General features: G+C 36.2%; 1 pseudogene; it reads right to left on the bottom strand.

Moving 5' to 3' along the window:
- Window positions 1-9,803: 9,803 nt before the first annotated feature.
- Window positions 9,804-10,742, bottom strand: LOC133254655 (mortality factor 4-like protein 1; annotated as a pseudogene).
- Window positions 10,743-13,068: the final 2,326 nt, after the last annotated feature.

Raw genomic sequence — 13,068 nt, 5'->3', positions numbered from 1 at the left:
TGCCCTGCTTCATGCATCAAACTTGCACTGGTCATCTATTTACAGTTTGGTCTTTACATTAGTACTAACATTTTATGTATGTTGTATTACTTGTACTGGGCTTTTGACAGAATGTTTTTCTTTGAATCAAAAGTTTACCTTTGCTTCATGGATGGAAGAGTCTAAATAAGCCTAACCCTGGCTCCTTTATATAAAAATCTCCCCATTCTTTCCTCAACATTATGAATTGCTAATAAATACATTTTATTAAAAAGCATTAAAGTTTCATCTCATAAGATAAATATTGACCTCAATTATAATATTAATCTTCAATATAGTTTATGCTTATAGGATTTATAAAAAAATCTTTTCTAATATATGCTTCTATTTCCAACAGTGATTTAATGCTAGGCTATTTTATATAAAAAGCATCAACTGCTATTTTAATTTTCCTTTAAGTGTTATGATTATGGAAATAAGATATTTATGCCACACTGAATTGCATTTGCCTTGAATTTCAATTTTCTCCATATGAAATATTTTTGTTTGTTTTTAGTATTTGTGCTCGTCAGATATCTTATTTTTTAAATGTCTATGTTACACTTAGGTATATCTCTTCTGAATATACTCTACTTTATACAACATGTATACTCAACAGAGTACACAATATGTATCCTCTACTTTATACAATATGAGGCTGTTGACTTTGAAAAGGATTGTATTTATTTTCAAAATGGATTTATAAATGTAAAGAGTTTTTTGTTTTATATATTTACAAAGCAAGTTTTCCAACTCTTTTTAAAGGCTTCAACAGATGTAGTTAACTGGCAGAAGCATGTTTTACTTCCCCCAACTTTAATCAGATATAATTTACATATAGCTCTGTATAAGTTTAAGTTATACAGCATTATGACTTGACTGAACATATATTGTGACTTACATACATCCTTTATTTTTAATTTGGCAGTTTAGCATTGCTCTTTTTTCCCTATCTGCTATTTGATAGTATAAAAAATATTGACAGTACTTAGGAAAGAATTTATTTCATTTATTTTATTACTTATTATTCTAAAAGTATCTTTATCTGATTAGAATGCAAAGTATTCAGTGTTCAACTTTATGTCAGTTCTATGTTCAAACAGTTCAATTCAATGTTTTTAATATCTTACAAATACCTCCCTATATTTTAATCTGCATATTCACTGCTTTAGCCCAGTTTATCATCACTAAGAGAATAAAATAACCTTTTATATGGTCTCTCCCTTGCTTTTGCTCTTGTATAGACCATCTACTTTGGGGAGCAAAATGTAGTTTGTGTTAACACTAACCTGAAGATTTTTAAAGTGCTGCACTCAATATGTCAGCAAACTTGGTCAGTTTTCATTCCAATCCCAAAGAAGGGCAGTGTCAAAGAATGTTCAAACTATCAGATAATTGTACACATTTCACATGCTGGTAAAGTTATGCTCAAAATCCTTCAAGCTAGGCTTCGGTAATACTTTAATTGAGAATTTCCATGTGTACAAGCTGGATTTAGAAAAGGTTGTGAAGCCAGGTATCAAATTGCCAACATCCGTTGGATCATAGAAAAAACAAGGGAATTCCCCAAAACATGTACTTCTGCTTCATTGACTAGGCTAAAGCCTTTAACTGTGTGGAACACAACAAACTCTGGAAAACTCTTAAAGAGATGTGAGTACCAGACCACATTACCCACCTCCTGAGAAACCTGTATGAGGGTCAAGAAGCAAGAGTTAGAACCCTACATGAAACAGCTGACTGGTCCGAAATTGAGAAAGGAGTACAATGAGGCTATATATTGTAACTGTTTGTTTAACTTATATGCAGAGTACATCATGAGAAATGCTGGGCTGAATGAGTTACAAAGTGGAATCAAGATTGCCCAGAGAAATATCAACAGCCTCAGACATGCTGATGACATTAGTCTAATGGCAGAAACCAAAGAGGAACTAAAGAGCTTCTTGATGAAGGTGAAAGGGAGTGAAAAAGCTGGCTTAAAACTCAACATTCAAAAAAATAAGATCATGGCATCTGGTCCCATTACTTCATGGCAAATAGAAGGGGAAAAGTAAAAGTAGTAAAATATTATATTTTCTTGGGCTCCAAAATTACAACAGATGGCGACTGCAGCCATGATATTAAAAGATGCCTGATCCTTGGACAGAAAGCTATGACAAAACTAGACAGTGTATTAAAAAGCAAAGACATCATCGTTTTACCAACAAAGTGCCATATGGTCAAAGCTATGGTCTTTCCAGTAGTCAGATACAGATGTGAGAGTTTGATCATAAAGAGTGCTGAAGAACTGATGCGTTTGAATTGTGATGCTAGGGAAGACTTGAGAGTTTCCTGGACTGCAAGATCAAAGCAGTCAATCCTAAAGGAAATCAATCCAGAATATTCATTGGAAGGTCTGATGCTGAAGCTGAAGCTCCAATATTTTGGCCTGATGTGAACAGACAACTCATTGGAAAAGATTCTGATGCTGGGAAAGATTGAAGGCAAAAGGAGAAGAGGGAGTCAGAGGAGGAGATGGCTGGATAGCATCCTGACTCAGTGGACATGAATTTGGGTAAACTCTAGGGGATATAGAGGGACAAGGAGGCCTGGTGTGTTGCAGTCCAGGGTGTCGAAGTCACCTGAACAACAAGAACAAAATGAACACTTCATTCTCTTCTCCTCAGTCTAAAATAGAATTTGATAAGAAACAATGAGATGTCATTATATTAAAAAAAAATTTAACACTTTGAACATACAATAGTTTTTTAAAAACTATTTCATAACAGATAACTTGCTTATTTACAGTTTCAGGAAACTGAGCCTTTTAAAAGATCCAGTGACCTAAATATTTTATTGTTTTTCTGTGATAAGTTTGCAAAGACAGAAGGCGCTCAAAGTTAACATGCTAAAGTTAAAATCCACAAGGTATTCTTGTTTACTTAATTTGTTGTCACGTATGGATAAACTTAAGTTAAATGTAGTTTCAATAGTGTTTTGCATTTAATTTCAGTGGCTTATTGGAATACTTTTCTGATGTATCTAAGTGTTAAAATGCTGCAAGGGCACAAATACCATCAAATAACTATTCTCCAGAAAATAACAGGATACAAAATGTATTCAAATTCCAGATGGCTTTAACAAATAATGGAACACTAAGAGCATTTTATTGGCTTTTTTTTTAAGTCTATCTTTAACTTCTAAGATTGTATAATAATAAATGTTCTAAAATAAAATTATCATCCCTCTTGGATTTTTAAAACCTTTGCTGTCTCTTGTGTCTTATAATTCCATAGTTGTATTTGTCCAATGGCAGTAATAACTATATTCACAGCTCAGGTTACATTGTGTATTAATCTCCTGGCATCTGAAGTATATCAATAAAAAGAAAAATAAAGCCTTAAAGAATATTTAAAAAATGAAACATCTAGCTACCTTAAATTTGCCCCAATAAAAGACATTCTCAGTTTGTAATATTTTAATAATTTTCTACCATTTAAAAAAATAAAAAGAACTAAAATTCAAAGTAACAATAGGAAGTATAATTCATTCCTATGACCAATTAACTTGATTAACTTGTGTAATAAGTGACCACTACCTCTTGTGACTGAAGAAAGTATCTTTATGGAACACATTTACTGAAGAAATTTATCTTATTAGAGCAATTCAAAGTGATCACTGAATTTTCAGAGGTATATAGATAAAAGAATTTAGTACAGCATGTCTTATAATTCTAGAAGCTTCCTTAACCTGATAATCTAAATAGGATATAGAATTCAATGTTCTAATGCAATGAAGAGGGGAAAAATCATTAAAAGAACAACTTTTGGAAACCACTTATCTAATCTTCTCTGTACTTTTTTAGGGTGATAGTGATGACATGAACACTTTAATTAAATGACAGGCTACCATTAGAAACACTGAACAATAATTCATACTTTAAAATTCTAAAATTTTATATCACTGTGAACCAGCAAGATCTTGTGTATAAGACAAGAAAGTACATTCAATCACTGGGAGGATGAACTGAGACTGATCAGGAGAGAGAACATTTTACCCCAAAATCAAGACGGAGATGCTTATAGAAAACCTTGGCTGTATGTATAAACCCTGAAAATTGTATATTTGGAGGGTAGAGACAGATGCCTTCTATAAGAAAAATCAAGAGAGAGACGCTGGAGAAATTTTCAAAAGATAAAGACATTTCACTTTTTCTTCATCAGCATGTACCTAGAAGGTTCTCATTGGGACAAGCATTTTGCCACCAGTTATTCATAATTTTGAGATAGTTAATTTGTATCCTGACAACTAATATTATTTAGAACAGAATATGCGTTTCCAAAGCCCAGATAAAATTCCAGAGACCTCTTTAAGTTCCTTAATGAGGGACTTACAGATTTTCAAGCCGAGTGTTTGTTGGTATTCCATTTATCTGTTCTTACATAACAAATGGCCCAATTTTAGTGGCTTATAACAAAGTATCTCTGTGGTACAGTGATTTGACTACACTTAGGTGAGCGATTCTTACTTGAGATACCCTATTTAGGCCCACTCAGAGGACGTGACCCATTAACTTGGGTGGCAGAACTGTCTGGTTGTTGGCTGGGAAATAATCTGGAGTTGTAGCGCAGAATTCCTGTATATGAACTTGCCACATGGGCTTGGGTTCCTCTTTGCACAGCATGGTAGTTCATTCCTGAGTGAGAGGATCTCAAGAGTGAGTGTCCCATAAGATAAGAAGTGGCAAATGCTTACTACCAGACCAGCAACATTCCTGATATATTCTAATGGTAGAACATTCATCCTACACTTGCCTTGAGAGAAAGAAATAGAAAGAGAAACATACTCCAATTTTTGATGGAGAAATGACAAGGCCACATTGCAGAAAGAGTATATGGAATAGGAGCTAATTGCTAAATTTTCTTAGAAAATATACTCTGTTATATTTGTCATAGGAATAGTAAATTGGGGGGTGTTCTAAATGCCCTATTAAACGTTGAGCCACAGAAACTTTTGCCAATTACTCTTAACATTATGCAAAATATATAGACCTGCGCAATTCTTCATGTAGCTAGTATGATATACAACTTGTAAAATTTCATGTAGATGGTATGATGGAATACCACATTAATCAGGCTTGGATCAGCAGCTTGGTTACAAGGTAGGAGTGTTCCCCTCACCATGAAACTATACCCTTATCAATGTACTCCAAGACAGAAGATGGATTCAGACTTTATGAGTGAAAAAGGTAAAGTATATAAATTTCCATTAAGAAAAGACTGATAAACTTGGATTTATCTTCATTGTTTTGGCCAAAATTAGGTCACCATTTTTTCCTTCTCCATAATATAGGCAAAGAGTTGACTCATTGGAAAAGACTCTGATGCTGGGAGGGATTGGGGGCAGGAGGAGAAGGGGACAACAGAGGATGAGATGGCTGGATGGCATCACTGACTCGATGGATGTGAGTCTCAGTGAACTCCGGGAGTTGGTGATGGACAGGGAGGCCTGGCGTGCTGCGATTCATGGGGTCGCAAAGAGTCGGACATGACTGAGTGACTGATCTGATCTGATCTGATCTGAATATAGGCAGCCTTGTGAAGTTGGTATGATTTGGTAATATTAGAAAATCAGGCAGCAACATCTAATGAGCAATGTCAGAAATTACCTTACTTCCTTATTTCTTCAACATCAAATTGTAATATTCTTAAATTGAGTTATTTTTATTTCTCTATTCCTTCCTTTCTTTTTTCTTTCTTATGGGTAGTATTTTGATCTAATCTCTATGTTTCCCCATACAAAACTGGGAAATGAGTACATCAAGGCTGTATACTGTCACCCTGTTTAACTTATATGCAGAGTACATCATGTGAAATGCTGGGCTGAATGAATCACAAGTTGGAATCAAGATTGCCAGGAGAAATAGCAACATCTCAGATATGCAGATGATACCACTCTAATGGCAGAAAGCAAAGAGGAATTAAAGAGCCTCTTGATGAAGGTGAAAGAGGAAAGTGAAAAAACTGGCTTAAAACTCAATACTCAGAACACTAAGATCTTGGCATCCAGTCCAATCACTTCATGACAAATAGATGGGGAAAAAATGGAAACAGAGAGAGATTTTATTTTCTTGGGCTCCAAAACTACTGCTGATGATGACTGTAACCACGAAATTAAAAGACATTTGCTCCTTGGAAGGAAAGCTATGCCAAACCTAGATAGCACATTAAAAAGCAAAGATATCACTTTGCTGACAAACGTGCGTGTAGTTTAAGCTATGTTTTCTTTCCAGTAGTCATGTACAGATATGAGAGTAGGACCATATAAATGCTGACCACTGAAGAATTGATGCATTTGAATTGTGCTGGAGAAGATTCTTGAGAGTCCCTTGGGACAGCATGGAGATCAAACCAGTCAATCCTAAAGGAAATCAACCCTGAATATTCATTGGAAGGACTGATGCTGAAACTGAAGCTCCAATACTTTGGCCACCTGATGGGAAGAGCCAACTCATTGGAAAAGACCCCAATGCTGGGTAAGATTGAGGACAGGAGGAGAAGGGAGAGACAGAGCACGAGATGGTCAAATGGCATTACCAAATCAACGGACATGAGTTTGAGCCAACTCTGGGAGACAGCGAAGCACATGGAGGCGTGCACTGTTGCAGTCCATGGGGTCACACCGTTGGACACAACTTAGTGTTTGAACAACAACTACAATGTACAAAAGAAATAATTCATGCAGAATAGTTAATGTAGGTGCATATGAGTACATACATATGTTCATGTGAGTGTGTATGTGTGAGGTACAGTATTGGATAAGTAGAATAACATGAAACTACTTTACAGTGTACCTAAGCTACATGAGTAAAACACATTAATAAGACATCTAATGTTTTCTTTTTAGGGAAATTTTTAAAATTTCCAATATTTCCTTTCATTGTTTTGAAAAGCCATATACTCAATAAATGATTGATGGATAAGAGAAATGAAAATATATGACTATTTCAGTCAACCTAGTATATATCTGGGGTTTTTTAAGCCTATTTATAAGCATGTTTACCATCAAAGGGAGTTGCATTTTTTCCTCAATATATGTTAGTGAACCTGTGACAAATCCTTTGACCTGGCTGAACTCACTTTGTAGGTTATCTCCAAGATATCTCATAAATCTGTTTGATTCAGTGCAGTTCAGTCATTCAATCATGTCCGACTCTTTGCAACCCCAAGAATTACAGCACGCCAGGCCTTCCTGTTTAAGCATCAAGAATTCAGTTCATTTTAATAAAAACTGCCTTTATATTTTCATGTGCTTAGTCACTCAGTCATGTACGACTCTTTGTGACCCCATAGACTATAGCCCACCCAACACCTCTGTCCTTGGGGCTTCTCCAGGCAAGAATACTGGAGTGGATTGCCATGCTCTCCTCAAAGGGATTTTCCCAACCCAGGGATGAGATCCAGGTCTCCCACATTGAGGGCAGATTCTTTACTATCTGAGCCATCAGGGAAGCCCTTTATATTCTCATGGGTGGTATTAATTTCTATCTACTTCAAGTGAATATTATAAAGTTAGGTAAATAAATGTATATGAAATAATTAGTCTTCAAATTTCAGGTGAATATATTACCTGTGGCTCAGCTGGTAAAGAATCTTCCTGCAATGTTGGAGACCTGGTTCAATCCCTGGGTTGGGAAGATCCTCTGGAGAAGGGAAAGGCTACCCACTCCAGTTTTCTGGCCTGGAGAATTGAACAGACTATATTATAGTCCATGGGATCACAAAGAGTCCAGTATTCTGGCCTGGAGAATTCCATGGACTGTCTAGTCCATTGGGTCACAAAGAGTCAGACACGACTAGGAGACTTTCACTTCTACTTTCATAAAAAGAATCCTGGAGTGGGTTGCCATTCCCTTCTCCAGGGGATTTTCCCAACCCAAGGATCAAACCCAGGTCTCCCACATTGCTGACAGATTCTTTACTAGCTGAGCCACCAGGGAAGGAATTGGAAAAATACAAATTAGTATTAATACCAAAAATAACTTACATTTTTATAGTCACCTAAACATTGAAAATTATTTAATATACATTTACTTAACTAAGTCATTTTCAGTATTAACACTTATTAGTACAGGGACACATGAAACAGATCACTATAATTTTGAAATCAACATGTTTCCTGTCTTTTATCTTCTTTAATGTTCGAGTTTCCTGTCAGTTTAGCATTCCCTCAAATATTTAAAATAATTCTGATGATGATGATTTTTCCTTTAAAGCCTTCCAATACATCCTTAAATTTTAACTTTTTGACAACCATGGCCAGAAGGACCTGGAGGATCTTGCTCAATCTGCATCTCTCCTCAATAAGAATTTGAGTTCTCTGACCACCTTCCTTTCACTATATATACTGCAGCCTCACTGCCAGTTTTTTTAGCTTTAAAAAAAAAAAAAAAAGAATCAATGTCTTACAACTTGGATGATTAGAAGTCTATTCTTGCCAGAAATTGCCCTTGTACTTCTTGGTCTTAATTACCTGTGAATCAACCTTTGGACCCTTTGAAATTATAAACTGGTCTTTGTTATATAGCTTAACATTTTTTTTTTTTTTAGACATTTAAAGAAAAAATTTACTGACGATCTGAAAAATGGTTTATAAAACAGTAGCTTTTCCAGAAAACTTTAGCTACAGTGCAATGTATTTATCATGTTAAAATGTAATAAAATGCAAAAGCTATGAAACAAGTGACCATCCTTCAACAATCCAAGCAAAGATAAAATGCCTAATGAACAACAAGGATGACTTGTAAAGGATGGGGTTTTGAAGTAAGCACCATTAAAAAAGTGGGGGGGCGGGGATAGAAAATGGAGGAGGGTTCAGGAGGGGGAACACATGTATACCTATGGCAGATTCATTTCAATATTTGGCAAAACCAATACAATATTGTAAAGTTTAAAAATAAAATAAAATAAAATATATATATAATAATAATTTAAAAATTAAAAAAATCAAATAAAATTTAAAAATTAAAAAAAATAGGAAAAATAAAATAAAATAAAAAATCTTAATTTTATTCAGCATAAAATGCCAAGTCACTGAACTAGTTACTGGCATAAATCTAAGGTTACTTTGTACCCCAAATCTTATAGTATGGTTAAAATAGATGAAACCTTAGCAAAAGTCAATTATACATGCTTTAATTCATTTGTTCTACAATACCAAAAAAGCTAAAAAGACAACCTGAAATTAAGAATACATCACCTACCTGACCAAATCTCAAAGTGGCGCTAAATGGAATCCAGTATTTTCCTTTTATTATAATGGCATCAAAGGTTATTGCAACAATTTAAAAGAATAAACACTGAGAATGTTAAAAAAAAAAAAAAAGTGGGGGGTGGGGATAGAAAATGGATATGTGTGTTCAGCTGAATTGAACTTTTGGCACTAAGAATCAGAGCATTTTGTCATAGAGCATTAACGCATGTTATAAAAGTGTGTAGTATCAAAGGACTAGAACCACAAGCATTCAAAAGCAGCTTTGTCAATTAAGCAATGAAACACTCTACAGTATGTCTCTCTATTGGCTATCATTGAATACTCTAGTAGCAACTTTGAAATGAAAAAAAGAAAAGGTAGCTCTAACTCCTTTTATTTTCTCTCTTTGAAATCAAACAGATATCCAATAATCCTGTTATATACTAACATTTCCAAAGTACATCATTCATAGAAGAGAAAGACTAAAACAAAAAACAAAAAAACGAGTTTACAGAGATCCAAACATAAGTGAGTATAAAGTGAGTATAAGTGCCTCACTCAGCTTTCTGATGGTACTCTGGAGAAGACACTTCATAAGTGCTGGCACTAAACAAAGTTGTAACGTTCTTGCCAGATATTTTAGCAAATCATGAAGATAGTTCAGTAATAAAGCAAGACTTTTCTCATCCAGAGGCATATAGGCCAACATTGCTCCAATTCGTGCAAATGGTCTGAACAAATGTGGCGCTCCATACACCTGGGACATGGGTGCATTAGAGAGGTCTGCAAGGATTTCAGAGTACTGAAATCTCTCAAATTTGTAGAGAGGCTGAGTGCCCAGCTTTACAGTGAAGTATTCCTTTTCCTTTCTACTGCTGTTGCTGCTAAGTCGCTTCAGTCGTGTCCAACTCTGTGTGACCCCATGGATTGCAGCCCATTAAACAGCACACTCCTTACTATTTGTGTTTCCTTGAGATTCCTATAATTTGCATAATCCTCTAGAATGGAATCCACATTCTTGTTGGCAGAAAGATAAAAGAGCTGTTTTTGCCAGGTAATTAAGTCCCAGTCATCAAAAACCCATAGTTTTAGTTCTTCAGGAACCTTTACTTTAACTTCAACTCTGTGAATGTTTCCTCATTTTCAGCAGTAGTAGCTACTTGGGCTCTTTTCTCCTGAGGAGACTGAGGTGTCTCACTGGTACCTTCTCTATCTCCAGGTGTTTTGTGTTTGTTCTTTTTTGTTTTCACTTCAACATTTTTCTGTTGCAGACCAGAGGTCTTCTTTCCAGGGGCAGCCCCTCTTGGTCTTCCACTCTGCATACTGCTCCTGATTGGCTTTTTGAAGTTCTCATTGTTTCTGCAGATTGGTGCCCATGTATTTGAGTACACTCCTTTGGAACCCATTCATCCCAATTTTTATTCCAACCACTGTAATGTATTTCACTTGTTTATCCTTTATGGCCACCTTCACACAATTTGGTTCATAAAGAAAAGCCCCCTACCCTCCCCCCAAAAATAGAATAAAATAAAGAAGAGGCCCATGAAAGCACAACACTCTTTCACACTCCTGGAATTTAGGCCTCTGATCCTGCTTTGTCACCATTTATAAGTGATTTGCCACCACTGCCTCCTCCTTCTCCCAGCCACCCCCACCAGCATCTGCTACTCCATACCACCCAATTCCGCATGAGACACACCTTCAGACACCACCAGCTCTAGATCCTGGGCCTGGTTTAGCTCAACATTTTTCAGTGGCTTTCAAAATATGATCCCAGCACCAGAAGTATTGGCATCACCTGGGAACTTGTTAAAAATGCAAATTCTCAGGCCCAACTCCCAAAATTACTGAATCAGAAAAATCTGAAGACGAAGCTTAGCAATATATTTTAACCAGGGAACTCTGATGCTTGTCTGAGTTTGAGAGCTACTCTCCTACAAAGTCTTTCCATTACATTAAAGATTTAATTTATTATATGTTATATCATAATCCAGGCTTCCCTGGTAGCTCAGCTGGTAAAGAATCTGCCTGCAATGCAGGAGACCCTGGTACACTTCCTGTGTCAGGAAGATCCCTTTGGAAACATTTTTGAAGTATAGACCTGGGGGTTCCTCTACCTCAGAAAAATTCACTAATGGAGTGTGCATTTTCCCTTAGCACTCTAGGTATTCTTTACTGGGAATCTGTATCATCCGGCCTTAAAAGATGATGTTTCTCTTCAAACTCTGTCTCCTTTGATAACTCCTTTTCCATTGAACTCCAGATTCAGAACTTTTGTATTTGCCCAGAATGGTTTTAATACTGATAGGCTTTCCCCTTTACTTCATTAGGCTCTCAACTTAAAAGCCATCATAACACAGATGTCATCCCTACTATCCTATAAAGAAATATATCAGTCCTGTCATTCTCTAACTTCATTATTTTTTTTTATTCTTAAATTTAATAATTTTAAAACATGTGTTCCCCATCCTGAACCCTCCTCCCTCCTCCCTCCCCATACCATCCCTCTGGGTCGTCCCAGTGCACTAGCCCCAAGCATCCAGCATCGTGCACTGAACCTGGACTGGCATCTCGTTTCATACATGACATTTCACATGTTTCAATGACATTCTCCCAAATCTTCCCACCCTCTCCCTCTCCCACAGAGTCCATAAGCCTGTTCTATACATCAGTGTCTCTTTTGCTGTCTCGTATACAGGGTTATCATTACCATCTTTCTAAATTCCATATATATGCGTTAGTATACTGTATTGGTGTTTTTCCTTCTGGCTTACTTCACTCTGTATAATAGGCTCCAGTTTCATCCACCTCATTAGAACTGATTCAAATGTATTCTCTTTAATGGCTGAGTAATACTCCATTGTGTATATGTACCACTGCTTTCTTATCCATTCATCTGCTGATGGACATCTAGGTTGCTTCCATGTCCTGGATATTATAAACAGTGCTGCGATGAACATTGGGGTACACGTGTCTCTTTCCCTTCTGGTTTCCTCAGTGTGTATGCCCAGCAGTGGGATTGCTGGATCATAAGGCAGTTCTATTTCCAGTTTTTTAAGGAATCTCCACACTGTTCTCCATAGTGGCTGTACTAGTTTGCATTCCCACCAACAGTATAAGAGGGTTCCCTTTTCTCCACACCCTCTCCAGCATTTATTATTTGTAGACTTTTGGGTCGCAGCCATTCTGACTGGTGTGAAATGATATCTCATAATGGTTTTGATTTGCATTTCTCTGATAATGAGTGATGTTGAGCATCTTTTCATGTGTTTGTTAGCCATCTGTATGTCTTCTTTGGAGAAATGTCTATTTAGATCTTTGGCCCATTTTTTGATTGGGTCATTTATTTTTCTGGAGTTGAGCTGAAGGAGTTGCTTGTATATTTTTGAGATTAGTTGTTTGTCGGTTGCTTCATTTGCTATTATTTTCTCCCATTCTGAAGGCTGTCTTTTCACTTTGCTAATAGTTTCCTTTGATGTGCAGAAGCTTTTAAGTTTAATTAGGTCCCATTTGTTTATTTTTGCTTTTATTTCCAATATTCTGGGAGGTGGGTCATAGAGGATCCTGCTGTGATGTATGTCAGAGAGTGTTTTGCCTATGTTCTCCTCTAGGAGTTTTATAGTTTCTGGCCTTACGTTGAGATCTTTAATCCATTTTGAGTTTATTTTTGTATATGGTGTTAGAAAGTGTTCTAGTTTCATTCTTTTACAAGTGGTTGACCAGATTTCCCAGCACCACTTGTTAAAGAGATTGTCTTTAATCCATTGTATATTCTTGCCTCCTTTGTCTAAGATAAGGTGTCCATATGTGCGTGGATTT

Source organism: Bos javanicus, chromosome 1 (assembly GCF_032452875.1).
Source record: "Bos javanicus breed banteng chromosome 1, ARS-OSU_banteng_1.0, whole genome shotgun sequence".
In the NCBI taxonomy this organism is placed as follows: Eukaryota; Metazoa; Chordata; class Mammalia; order Artiodactyla; family Bovidae; genus Bos; species Bos javanicus.
The sequence above is the reverse complement of the archived record's forward strand: the minus strand, read 5'-3'. Positions and strand labels throughout refer to the sequence as shown.